The following is a 15,263-nucleotide window of genomic DNA, read 5'->3' on the forward strand; positions in this document are numbered from 1 at the left end:
TCTGGGTCCCTCCCCCGGACTCAGCGAGCAGATTCCTCAACAGCGGCGACACAATGTAAATATTTTCGTTTATCTGCTCCAAACTTTGTGGATAACGCTTGATCTTCTCAACCCGAGCGAGGATAATCAGCGGATATGACGCCCAAACTGATAATCAATTTCTGTTTCGGTATCCTGACAGTGCTAATTGTTAGTGGCGTATTATTCATATTCTTTCACAACATAGGAGGAAGTGGCTTCGCGCGCAATCTGCCATGAGGGCCAGAAAAGACACCCTATATTAACAAGACTTAAGTACTGTTGTCATGGCCGTGCCGCCAGCTCATAGATTGTAATTATCGGTTAGCTCTATACTGTGATGCGTATGGGTTGAATAACAATATTAAGAAGCGCTTGGATGTTCCAGGTCTGTGTAAATATGCCACAGCTTTCCATTATGATTTTCGACGGCGTCGGCGCAGTCAATAAAAGTTCATTTGTTGACGCTTTGTCGCAGGGGTCCTCGATCGCCCCGCATGGCGCGGCGCATTGAGATCTTTTTCCCAGCCCTTCCTGTTGTTGTCAAGCCGTCTCGGCCCTGTCTGTCATATCATATCAGCCCGCCACTCCCACCCCCGATGAAAGTGCATGTTACTCCAGTAGTCGGTTCCTCCAGAAACATCTGCTTCTTTTCAGAGGGAGGAGAGACAAATAGGCCTATTGTCACCCCTGTATCTGTACTCATATTGAGTCCTTTGGCTTTTCGGACAGGTTGGAATTATCGAGGGAGGGTGAAAGGCAAATAGCCCTATAGCTCAATCACCATTGTTTGGAATCAGTCAGTGGTAATATTAGTGTTGCCCAGAACACAATTACTCAATAGCGGCGTCTTTAACGTCGTCTTGAATTTATCCCCTTGACAGATCCGGAGACTGATAATTTAATGCAAGTTATGATTAAAATCCCCTTACTGTCAAGCCCTTTGGAACAAATAACAAATACCTCTGTTTGGAAAAATGACAGTTTTAAAAATAAATGAAATTACACGTTGGAGGCGGCGCGGGGAGGGGCGCTCAGGGATTTATTGAGCTGCGAGAGACGTTGCGTGTAGATTTAGGATTCGGGCTCGGGAGGGGGGCGGTAGAAGTTAATGACTGATTAACAACAGCAATTAAAAGATGAGGAAAAGGTATATAATTAAAATGGAAGTTCTTGCTTGTCAAGCGCGTGCGCGTGTGTCATCCATTGTGCGGCTTGTTGAAAAGCCGGAGGAAAAAGAAACCGGTACTTAATTCCAGGCTTTGGCATCGAGGAAGGGCGTTGATCGCGTGCCCGCGGACGCCATTCTGAAGGCTGTAACTCAGCTGAAAGTGAGGCCGTGTCATTAGAAGTTCAAAGCCGTGCATCTTGTGTTGACAGTCATCGGCAGCGAATATTTGGCAGTCGGGAGTAATTTCACTTAATTAATGGGATGCATATTTGATGGGTGGAATGAAATATTCAAGCTCAGCAAAGTGGAAAAAAGGAAAGATTTAGTGCCGAGTAAAAAGGTGGAGGGATGTAATTTGTGCATTCACTTCAGAGGCTACCGGGGAATGGAGATAGAAAGATGCAAGGAGGTGAGGAGGAAATATGTGAGGGAATTCACAAGATAAACAGCGCAAAGATAAAAACCGAGCCTGGAAACAGCTATGGTGGAGGAGAATGGAAAAAGAAAAATGGCATGAGTGGGTATTGCTGGGAATGAACTCAGAAAGATGATGGTTTTATAACGCTGCCACAACGTTAACTCTGCTCTTCATCTGCTAACAGAAGTAAACAAGCATACGTGCCTTTGCTTCCATTGCGAACAGCAACAGCATGTTTGCAGTTGAGGCTTTATACACCTGCTGCTGACTTCTTACACAAAATCTTATATCTACAATATGTGTGTGTACATGTGCGCTATGTATGCGTACTGCTTTCAGACTTTATATGGATCGACTGGATTGAGTTTGTTAAACACACACATTGAATACGAAGTCAGAAATACAACCCCTTTCTAGCGCTTGTATTATGTATGTGCTTTTCAGTGCAGTTTTTTTTTTTACCCAGACCATATTTCTCTTGATTATTAACACATATGTTTGTATTAATATAAATAATGACAACCATATTAATTTAATATTTAATATTATTTTTATTTTATATTAAATAAACATTTAAACATATTTATTTCAAATAAATGTGTTTTGAGATGTTAGTAAATCTATACATTTATCAGTCAACTTAATGTGAAATATTTTATTTTAATAATAATAATAATAATAATAAAAATATTAATAACAGTAATGATTTAAAACATTTCACTCCAGATCATTTTGACAATTAAACTGGTTTAGATACACTGTTTGTAAAATAACAATAATAGGGATCACAAAAGTGATAATAACAACATTAACAACAGAAAATATGTAAATCACATTATTAATATTTATTTTAAATGATTAACCAACCTGTCAAAATAGTTTGCTATTGTTCATTATTCCACATTATTACATATTATATTTAAATAATAATGATAATAATAATAATAATAATAATAATAATAATAATAATAATTTATGATGATTATAATGATTATTTAGCAAAATGCACCTAATTGTATTAATGTATATTTTCAATGATCAAATAACATTATATGACGACTGATTTATCTGTTTTACATACAGTGCTTAGCAAATGTAAGTACACCCCTTTTTATCTTTCTTTAAAATTCACATTTTTAATAGGAAGCTATACAATTTGTGCATATAAGTTAGATTAGTCAGTAATGAAGCCAATATGTTATAGAAAAATATTATATACAAATTAATAAAAGAGGAAAAATCAAGAAAAATTGAAAAATTTAGTTAGAAATTTTGTAGGTTGTCATTTTTTTTTTTATATTTTCCTTGCATCTTATTGTATTATCTTTCAATTTCTAAATATGTTTGGTGACTAAAATAGTATTTTAATAATTAAATCTGTTTAATAAATCTGCTTTGTTTAAATGCACCAAAATACATTGTCTATATTCACAGAGAAATTAATAAAAATATTCATTTTTAAGATGGGGTGTACTCAGTTATGCTGAGCATTGTATTGACTATTCTTCATTGTCACCTAATACTAAAAAGAAGCTTGAATTATTTAAATGAATTTAATTAATTTATAATATATTTTCAACGATTAACTTCTTAACATGCCCACATATTTAACTCAAATTCTGCCTGTATTCATCATCACGCCTCCCGATACTAAAAAGAAATACTAAAGGCTTTTATTCATCATCATTTTTATATAAAAAGAGGAAGAAGAAACATTTAATTGCCACTGTCCTCTGTGTGTTCGGGTTTCAAATGCTGCCCGCCACATTTGGAGTAACAGCGTAGAAGGGATATGGAGAGCTCCCTACTAATGACTTGAGGGCTTTTCTGCTTATTGTGTGTTCAAAAGCCAATGAGCTAATGTGTAGCACTCAGCCGGCAGAGTTCCACTGCTCTCTCAACCCAAGAGACTCCGCGGGCCGGGATAATTGGCCAAGCCTTGTCTTCCCTTTTTTTTAATTGAGACTCGTTATTTACATGAATTTAAGTTCTTTGCTCGAAACATTAAGGCGAAGAACATCTTTCAAGAATGTGGCTAATTGAAGTTTTCCCCCCTTCTTTCTGCATGTCAGGGCAGAACAAGAAACTGAAATAAATGATAAGGCGAGGAGATGAAATTGTCCCCTTTAAAATTCGCAATTATTTCCCAATTAAGGGCCCCGGCTTAGATAGAGATGTTGGTGCTGTGCTGCTTGTTTGGATGCTTTTGGGCAGTAGATGGCGTTAGCTTTCTGTGCTTTGCTGAGGGATGGATTTAAACTGTGGATGGTGTCTTCGTCAGGGTACACTAATTTGATTTGAATGTCAGAGCAAGAATTTCACCCGGACAGTTCAACAGAAATAATAATAATACCAAAAAAGTGACCAGCTTGATTTATCTTTTTCCTTTTTGAGCATAGATGGCACAAAGCTTGAGAGAAATCATTTACACACACACACACACACACACACACACACACACATGCACACACACACACACACACACATTATATAAAAGCTAGATAAGGGATGTTATGTATGTATGTGTATTGTGTAGTTTTTATGTATATGTGACTTGAGCACATGCATGATCATATTCTGTCTTAGATACAGTATATACATTTTTATACAATTTATTTGAGTAATTTTAGCACTTAATTTTATTTTATAGACATAATGATTGTTGCACTGACTGGACAGTGCTTTTAAAATGTTGTTGTAGTTGTGACCATAATAATCAAGCTCTATTCTGTTGTATTTGCTAACATGAACAAAAAGTTCGTATTGCAACATTAGTTAAAAATGACTATTCAAATGTACTAAAATTGTATTTTTCATCTATTAGTTTTTAATGATTGTTTATTTGGATTTTGTTGGATATGTACAGTATATAGAGGATTGTCCACAAAATACAATACCTTCTAGAATACTATTTTATCTTTTGACATATATGTAGAGAGAAGGAAAATAAACAGGGATCCAAAATGTTTGGAACAATTATTGACCCCCAATATATATATTAAAATTAATAAATATGAATAATAGTAATAATGATAATAATAATAAACGTTTTATTTTAATAATGCATTAGCTAATGTCGAGATTATCAACAATTATTGACCCCCAAAGTATATAATAATAATAATAATAATAATAATAATAATAAAAAAAGACTTTTGATTTTAATAATGCATTAGTAAATATCGAGATTACCAACAATTATTGACCCCCAAAGTCAATACAATAATATTAATTATTATTATAAAATTCTTATTACAATAAAATACTTTTGATTTTAATAATGCATTAGTTAATGACAAAATTATCAACAATTATTGATTCCCAATATATAATAATAGTAATTATAATAATAATAATTATTATTATTTTTATTAATGATAATAATAATAATATTAAAGATTTTAGATTTTAATAACACATTAGTTAATGTTGAGATTATCATTGACTATTAATAATATGTAAACCACTGTACACATATTGTCCATTTATAGTTCATGTTATTAAATATATTAACTAATGGAACCTTTTCGTGTTTTTGTGTTTGGGTCCTTTGGGTCACGTGGAGGTTAGGCGATGGTGTGGTCCCTGGGGGCCCTGTGGCACTATGTCCAGGGACTTTGTATGGAGAAGTGAGAGGAGGAGGAAGGAAAAAAAGGAAAGGAGGAAAATGGGGTGTCGGGAGGGCAATTACGGCAAGGACAAAGCACATGTAATAGGAACTCCCCTTATAGAGCACCTTAATTAAAAGAAGACTTACACTGTGAGAGCAGCACCGCTGCAATTAACAAGCACTGATGATAATGAGGGTGTAAGATCTGTGAGGTGTGTCTGTGTGTGAAGTTGGAATCTTGGCCACTTTTAGCCATGTGTCCTTTTGCTTTTTAAATCCTGTCTTGGTGATTTTGAAATGGAATGAATCAAATAGTTCTTTGATGGTGTATGGTTTGTTTTTCTGCCGTGCGCTTGTGGAATGCATATGAAACAATGTGGGAAAGCTTGAAAAACCCACAAACCCACTGTTTTTTTACATTACAGATGTTTTAAATCTTTTTTTTTATTAAATCATAGCGTGTTGTAATTAAAAAAACAATCTAACATACAGGTTTTGAATAGGTTTAAATGTTTTAACTCAACATTACATTTTTTTATTTAAAATGTGTCATTTTTTGGAGCTTGTTAAATGTTTTTATTTTCCAAAATAAAGCTAAATCTTGGTATCAAGATATAGAAAGATATTATTTAAAATGTTTACATGGTGGAGTTTTAAAAAGCTGTTTTAATTGTTGAATTTGATTAGTAATGCACAATATTCATATTCTCTTTAAGAGGCATTTTTAAATATTTAAACTCTGTTTTTCATACGTATTTTACCACTAAGGCATGTGATAGCATCCCACAAGACACACACATACACACACACACACACACACACACACACACACACACACACACACACACACACACACACACACACACACACACACACACACACACACACACACACACAGCAGCCAGATCTGATAAAGAACACACAAGGGCCTATTCAAATCATTATGTGTTGAGGAAGAATAGAAGCAAGTAAACATCAGCTCTGATAACTCTACAGATGGCAGGGGCAGGGCAAAAAATAAAAACAGACTGGAAAATGGGATTATTATTTTAAAAAAAATCTATATTTTACATTTATATTTGTATTTTAACTATTTTAAAATAACTGTTGTTTCATTAGCATAAGTGCATTAACACTAATATCTTGTAATTCATGTTTTGAGCAATGCGTAATTATTATTTGATAATATTCTAGTCGGTTTTCCGTCTGCCTTTTTTTGTTATTTTATTAGACAAAATATTCAAAAATATTCTGCTTTGATTGGGGCTGTGGGTTTTTAATGAAATGTTAAATCCTTGGTGTGAATTGGCTACAATGACATTATAAGGGCTTTTTTGCCCCACCCACCGCGCTGATCTATTAAAATGAATTAGTGTAATGAGCGAACACCTAGCCAATGAATGACATTTTGTGTAGATAGCATTAATTATGCATACGCTTCAGAAATTAGCATACATATAATTGCATTTTATTACACATATCAGATTACCAAATATTGTTTCATATCACAACCAGGGATTGAAAACTTTCTGTCCTGTAATATAACAACAACAACAACAGAAAACAGAGATTTAATAAATGAATTAACATGAACTGATTGAGAAAATGTAATGAAAGAAATTATAATTCGAAAAAAAAAGCTTTTTTTCTTTAGATTGTTTGTTATGTCTAAGATAACTCGAAATACTTAAAAAAATATTTATTAAATAGTATTTTATTATTAAATAAAAAATACTTTTTAAATAATCTTATATTACATTTAAATAATATTTTATTAACAATAATAAATTTATTTTATGAATATTACTATTTTTGATATTTTGAATTGCGATTATACAATATTTTCCATATTATTATCGATTTAATATTTATTTATTCTTTTTCATAATTTTTTTATGGTCGGGATAAGTGTCAAATATCAAATGTCAATTGTTATCGTAGTTCTCTGACTTTATAAATTTTTTTATTTATAAATATTTAAGTCTTACAAATCTACATTTTATATTAAGTCCAAATTATATATTAATTAAAATTACTGCCAATATTGTAATGTAAAAAAAAAAGCACTCACAAAAAAAAAAAAGAATTGCCATGCAATCTTTTCATAGAGTCGATTCAAAATGGCACATTTTGATGTAGCCAACTGGCTGAATGCTAGTCAATGCCATTGTGAATGTGTGTGTGTGTGTGTGTGTGTGTGTGTTTGAACGTCTCCTCCCGTTGGGGAACCTATAAATAGTGACACCCTGTATAAAGGGATGTGGCAGAGAAAGTTTCCCCCTTCGGAGAGAAGAGGTCCAGGTTTCTGCCTCTCTCTCAAAGCGTGATTGAATTTGTCGTGAAGGAGTGTCACACTTAATCACATGTTTATGTACAAAGGTTAGCCGGCTCTCTTCCTCCGTCCCTCTCTCCATCTCTCCCATCGCACTTTGCTTCTAAAGCTTTATTGCTATGAATTATTTCCATTTTTGACCTTAATTTATTATTATTTTTTCTTGTGGTTTGGAGCTTGTGGCCGCAAAGCAATTACAGCGATCTCGCCTTTTTCTATCTGCCGTCTTTCCTCTCAATGGCTGTTTTTTTATCCTCATATTTTCTGATAACTTCTCTCTCTTTGCTTCAGTTCTTCGTCGTGGTCGTCTTCATCAGCCAGCCGAAGTGATGATGCTTTGAGGACATAATTAAACATATCGTTCAAAACATATACTCTGTGCATCCTTGAATTATCACTGTCATTAAAATCGTACAAATATGGAAATATGATTGCCAGGGGCGGATAAATCAATGATCAGCCAGGCTTCCAAATCCAATAAATATGCGGAGTTAAATACTTAAATATGCAAATTGCATGCACACGATTTGCATATGGTAGTATTTAAGGGGAATGTCTGGGGCTGTAAAAAATGGTATAGTGAAGGAGAACGGGAAGGGAGGAAGATTGCGAGGAGGCTTCTTATTTATTTCTGTATTTTTAACATTCTTTTTTTTTTTTAGGAAATCAAACTTGGTCAGGCTGATTTTGAAGAATGTTATCAGCATCGATATGCCTTTTGTAGCGAAGAGCTTGTGCTTTAGGATGTCTGAAAAACGCCTCGGAGAAACGTGAATAATTAAAGCATAATTATTCCTCCTCATTCATCTCTTAATCCAGAGACAGATTTAGGGGAAGGAATTTATAATTGTTCCTTTTTTTTTCTTCATCTGATGTCCTGTGTTGTCATTGCATTATGAAGCAAGGTCACATTGAAACGACTGACCTCATAATGTTTCATAAAACAATCCATTATTGCATTTTTTTTAAATACAGATGATAATAATAATTAAAGAAGGTGATTTAGAGATGATCTGTAACTCTCTCTACCTCTATAGATATATTTATTGTTGGAAAGCAAAGTGAAGTTGCAGTACACACGACAGCAGAGGGTGCACTTTTTAATTTTTTTATTATTTTATTTTATCTGGATCATGTCACAGATCTGGACTTGCCTGCGATTCTGCAGGGATACTCTCCTTAATGCGATTCCTCACTTTCACACATGAAGCATTTTTCACTGTCATCGCACCACATAAAACGTATTTAATTTAGTCGAATAATAAATCCTCTCGCGAGCGAATGCTCATTGATTGATGCCTGATGTGAGAATTTACATTAGTTAATTTGATTTTCATTTTCCAAACGCGCACTTGGCTCAAAGCGTAAATAATATGTGTGATTTAACAAGCAGGGGAATTTATTAAAGCCTCTCGAGAGATTTTTATTTTTTGGAGATTCATCTGACAGACAAGTGATTTGGCCCATCGATGGTGGGAGAAGGAGATGTAAACGGCCCACCCAAACAAAATGTAACTCCTAAACGCTGAGGAGTCAGAGATGCAGGAATCAATGGCGGCGGTGGTGTGGATGTGTTCAGGGGCGAGTTGACATGGTCGGGTTAAACAGAGACGAGATCCTCATCAGGAAAATCAATGTTGTTGTAGGATGTGACCCGCACGGTCTTGGAGCGAGCGAGTCACATTACTCTACTTTGCCCTGAGAGAGTGTGTGTGTGTGGCGCCCGCAATATTGACCAAGCCGAGAAGAGAATGACACTATCACTGTGCATACTGATGACAATTGGTGTTACACAGAGAATCTTGTTAAAGCACTTCTCTGTTTATCACTGGAGCTGCTGTAATTATCAGGAGTATCGATGCTGCATGGCTAAGTGTCAGTTTTTAGTTACAGTGTCAGAAGAAAAATGTTGTCATTCACTATTAAAAATCTGTTTAGACACACACACAAAATCAACACCTTCCGCTTTGTTGTTGCTGTGTGTATTTTTGCGAGTCTGTGATATGTGGGGACTTTTTTTTGCCGTCTCTGCACAGAATTTTGTAATAAAAAATATGTGGAATGATTTTGTAAGTGTTGTAGCAGATAGCTTAACAAATATGATGTAAAATTAATATTTTTGTTAAAGGATTAAATTGCTCATTGAGTCAGTTACAACCTCTTTTTTGGTAAACAAAGCTACAGTATATTTACAATATAAAGACAGAAAATATTACTTTACAATTTGAATTGTACACAAACAATCTAAAGATTTACATACTATTCATTAACATAACTAATAATTAACATGCTGCGTGGCTGCGTCAGTTTTTAGTTACAGTGTCTGATGAAAAATGTTGTCATTAATATTAAAAATCTGTTTAGACACACAAAATCAACACCTTCTCTTCAAAGAATTCAAATATGATTACTTGGATTAACAATTTTTTTTACTTTATCATTGTAAAAAAATGTATTTAGGCTGAATTTAAACAAACAAATGAAGTTGAATATTGTTACATTTAATTAGTTTGTTTCAATTCAACACAAATAAACTGTTTGCAACAGTTTTTTTTTTTTTTACATCATTTCCTTCACTGTTCTTCCTCTCTGTTGTTACCTGCATTTTTGTGAGTCTGTACTGGACATTTTTTTCGCTGACTCTGCACAGTATTTTGTAAAAAATCTCAAAATCATTCCACAGATTTTTGTTATCAGAGCTGAAAGCTTAAAGGGCACCTATGATGAAAATATTTTTTTTTAAAGCTGTTTGGACAGAACTTTGTAGTTATAGTGTGTCCACAGTCATATTGGGGTGATAGAAACACAATAAGTCTCCTTTTTTTTATTTCCTGACGTTAAAATAGTATCCAAATCCCTCCCATTTTGAGGCCGACCTCAACTTGACATAGGAGTGCGGTTTCCCTGCCCACCAAATTGTTTGACAGCTGGATATTAACATGTCTCCGTAGTAACGCGTATAATCATATCAACAAGACAGGATGTGTTCAAAGCAACCGGAAATAAAATATATTTTCAGTTTTCTAGGATCAAATGTGATCAAGAGTGAGTTTTACAAGTTTAAAATGTTTTAAAACAGTGCATGTGTGTAATGAATTAGTGCGATTTACTTCAGATGTACTTCATCACCACAGCCGCGTGTCAGTACAATTATAAAAGAAGACGCTTCAATCCTGGTTTGTGGATGTTAAATCAGGTTTATTTTGTACATTAACATAACAGATATCCATACAGCAGTGGAGATAAATGTGTATCGTCTCATTTGCGTGCAAAAAGAGTGCAAAGCTAAACGCGTGCGTTGTCAGTGTGTGTCTGCGCTGTGTTTGGTGTAACGTTATCTATGTGTGTGACTCATCTTTGCAACTCTACAACAAATACATCAAATAATCATTGGTAAAGTTCTTACTGTAGTATTTCTCACAAATGTTACGTGAGATCTGCTTCCTTCATGTCTGTCTGTTGTCTGAGGCAGCCGAGGATGAAGATTGAGGGACACTGACAGGCACAAGGGAACGGTGGGCGTGAAGTACTAGCCTTAAACGCACAGTTCACAAAAAAACGCTACCTGATGCTCAGAGCTATAAAATCCAAACTTCTGAAATGTAAAATAAATAATCTGATGGGTGTTTTGAGCTGAAACTTTACAGACACATTCTGGAGACACAAAAGACTTATAATAAATCTGGAAAAAGGGGTAAAAAAGGTGCCCTTCAACAAATATGATTTAAAAGTAATATTTTTGTTTAAAGATTAAAATGCTAATTGAGTCAGTTACAACCTCTTGTTTGGTAAACAAAGCTACAGTATAGGTCTCTCATATAATACGTCAAGTAAAAGACAGAGAAAATATTACTTCACAATCTGTGTTTCACACAATTAATCCAAAGATTTACATTTTATTTAAATGTAAATCTTTACAATGTAAATCGTGGCTAGGTATCAGTTTTTAGTTACAGTGTCTGAAGAAAAATGTTGTCATTCACTATTAAAAATCTGTTTAGACACATTCAAAACCAAAACCTTATGCTCTGTTGTTGTTGAATTTTTTTTTTTCTGTGATAAGCAGGGACTTTTTTTGCTGTCTCTGCACAGAATTTTGTAAAAAAACTAAAATCTGTGGTATGATTTTGAGAGTATCGGAGCTGAAAGCTTAACAAATTAAAAATTTAAAAGTAAGGTTTTAACAACTATTTTGGGATTAAAATGCTAATTGTGTTAATGAGAACTTTTACACATTTACATCCGATTTTAATACAATTAAGACAATACTCTGATTAATTGTAAACAGCGATTTAAAAAAAAAAAAAATTTATTACCTTTATCCGACTAAAGTCATAATCGAACTAAACAGAAATCGAATTAATACAAGTGGAGTATGCTGATATTAGCCGCATTATTAAATTGGAGTACAGACATGTAAACACCACAATCAAACAATTACCTTCGTGTAGGATTTTTGCTACAGGATAGTCTAAAACAGTTTGACGCTATTCTCTGCATCTACCAAGACAGGAAAGGACCACAAACACTCACATTGCAAAATGCAGAGTTTTACATTTTTTTCCCTGAACTGCATGCGGTATCAAATTTCATTAAAACTCCACTCTTCCGGCAGCTCATATACTCGCATCCAATATCTTGTTTGTCATGGGGGCGTGCATGCATGAATCATAGTGAAGGTGTCAAACTGCAGTTAAAGTTGACAATATAACAATGAAACACCCGAAATTACATGAAACTCTGGTGGAAATGTGTGCACAATTAATCTAAAGATTTACATGTTATTCAGTGATGTAACAAATAAATATATATTTTTTTAATCAGATTTTTATGACATTTTACTTAATAAAACTATTTCAAAAAGATTTAAAAATATTGAGACAAACTGTTTTTGCTCCAACAGAGCCCCTCGTCCCGCTGCACCATTTGTATACAATACATTGTGCACATTTCTAAATCTGTTTAACATCATATCATGATATATATATATATATATATATATATATATATATATATATATATATATATATATATATATATATATATATATATATATATATATATAAATACATACACATACATTAGGGATGCACTAATATGGATTTTTTTGCCCGATACCGATAATTCTTCAGACTTGGAGGCTGATAGCCGATATACATAGGCCGATAATTATAAATATTTCAAAATGTTATATTTTTATACAGCAAACTTCATAAAAGATTGAACTGCTCTTATGAACTGAATAGTCTATACGCAAAGCAAAAAAGCTATAATTTCAAAATTGAAAGGTGATTATTTAGACCTATATTCACGATTTTACGTAAATCAGCATGCAAAAAATTCATGATTTCCTTTTCTTCATAGCAAATTAACATGCAACTTGACTTTTGCATAGATATAATAAGTTAAATAACAAAATGGGATTTAAACAAGTAAAATACATTTTTTATATAATGATAATGAAATAGCTAAGGACTGAAACCAGCTCAAATGTTCTTGAATAAAATGTGTTACAGTAATTTACATATGTACAAATACTGTATGTCATGTCCGAAAAAGCCTTTTTTACAGGTGTTTTGACAGTTTAGAGCCACCGTACAAGTGAAAAGCTAGATACAGATTGTATTACTTTGGAAAATGCTGCATAGATTCATCGTTTTTAGATTCTTTTGAACACATGTAGCTGCTGCTTGTCAATGCTTCTATGTCCATGGTTGCAGTCAATTGCAGGAAAAATTATCGATGAAAAGTTTATGATAAACCGCTGTGAGGTTCACTCAACTGCAGGCGCAGAGTGGAACCACACGGAGAGTAATTAATAATTTGGACCAATGTGGATGGTAACATCAACAGCCTGAGGTATCAAGACATTTGTGCTGCCCATTACTTTACAAACCACACGAGAGGGCAAATCCTGCAACAGGACAGCGCTCCTTCACTTACTTCAGCCTCCACATTAAAGTTTCTGAAAGCAAAGAAGGTCAAGGTACTCCAGGATTGGCCAGCCCAGTCACCAGACATGAACATTATTAAGCATGTCTGGGGTAAGATGATAAGAGGAGGATCCGTCGGCGCCATTTCAGTGGAGTGTCTCACTGAAGAAGTTGGGACTTTTCTCAACTTGTCATGCGCTGATGGAAGCATAAGCCAATCAGATTGCTGTATGCAAATACACCCGCTCAGACAGTAGCCGATTGCGGACTAATTTATTGGCTGACGCTGCTATGACGATCACGTCAGCCTTAACTTCAGATACGTCCTTTGTCAAGCGTTGACACTGAAGCCCTGTGTGAATGGGGCGTCACACAATAGGTCTATAGAGGGAAACATCTTAGAGAGCTTTAATTTAGACCAGTGGAGTCGGTGCAGGACCTTAAATTGTAATAAACCATGCCTGATGCATGCAGTACTAGAATGAACTTGTTCTTGTGCTTTCTTCCATTGCCAGTTTTCAATTTGTGCTCCAAGATCCTCTTCCTATACCATTTTGAGATGCTCTATTGAAACATTGCATTCCAACTGAGACTATTAGACTGAAAATCTGTTTGTACCAGAAACTGTTGATATAGTACATGGGAGGACGTTACATTTAAAAAAAAAAAAAACGTTTCTTATTGGTTTTATGCAAAAACAATAGTCTTGTCATTTAACCAAAACTTGTGCTTGTGTGTTTGAGGAAAGAATAAGCTCATGTGTGAGAGCGTATCTGTTATATTTCTCAATACCAGTCAGTGCTCTTCCTTTCCAAATTTCAAACCGTTCACATTGATATAATGAAATGTAATGATAATTGTATATCTGTGCAGTGTTACACCACGGCACCACAGCGAGCTGATGGGGAAAGAGTGTGAGAAAAATGGACTCTGGAAGATGTTTTCCCTCCTGGTTTTTACAACCCCTGGCCCTCCTTCACATCCTCCTGCACTCATTTATTCCCTTTTCCCTCAGCTTGAAAACGTCAAGGATGAAAGAGAGTGTGACATCACCATTTTGATAATTGGCGTCTAATATTTCTGGGCGACTGTGGCTGACAGCTATTGGTGGATAAAGTCTTAAAAGTGCGGGGAAAAATATGTGCCAATGTTACACTGGCATCTGATTCTGATTTACTTTTTTTATCCCAAAACCTATTTTGCATGGTTGTAAACCATTAGAAAGTACAAATAAAAGTAAATAAATATTAATAAGAGGCCAGAAAATCTCATCTCTAGAGATGAGGCAGTTGGTGTTTTTAAGTTGTTCTTGAATGTCAACATTCAAATACAATAAATGTTGAGGTCAGAATTATAAGCCCTCCTGTTTTTAATTTTTTCCCACCAATTTCTGTTTAAATGAAAGATGTTTTTAAACATAAACAATTCTAAACATGATAATAATTTCTAATAACTGATTTCTTTTATCTATGCCATGATAAAGGTCCAGAATTTGCCCCATACATAAGCTCATTTGTCCTATTTTGACTGCTATTCCATTATAAATTTGAAAAAAATCCATCGAAGAAGGCGTGAAGACCAAGCGGACTCCTCTGTTGGCTGTTGTGACTTCAGCTAATCAGTTTCGGCCAATGCAAACAAATATTTTTCATGAGACATCTTTCTAAGAAAACATACAATTTGAGGAAAGTAAAGTCATCTTTTACCGCTGACCTACTGTGTTGTTGTTAAATTGAGAAAACATTTTACAAGTAACTTTTATTTCAAATAGTGGACCTTAT

General features: G+C 34.3%; 1 protein-coding gene across 19 annotated transcripts in view; it reads left to right on the forward strand.

Moving 5' to 3' along the window:
• LOC147832543 (uncharacterized) overlaps positions 1-15,263 on the forward strand; it is a 442,200-nt gene that overhangs the window by 12,439 nt on the left and 414,498 nt on the right. The window contains exon 3 of one of the 19 annotated variants that reach the window (XR_015516723.1): positions 14,356-14,833. The exons of the other annotated variants lie outside the window; for them this stretch is intronic. The gene's annotated coding sequence lies outside the window, so the exon portion shown is untranslated. Of the gene's footprint in view, positions 1-14,355; positions 14,834-15,263 lie in introns of those variants that run through there. 19 annotated transcript variants of the gene reach the window in all.

The sequence above is a fragment of the Danio rerio genome, chromosome 19, assembly GCF_052040795.2.
Source record: "Danio rerio strain M-AB ecotype USA chromosome 19, GRCz13ab, whole genome shotgun sequence".
Lineage (NCBI taxonomy): Eukaryota > Metazoa > Chordata > Actinopteri > Cypriniformes > Danionidae > Danio > Danio rerio.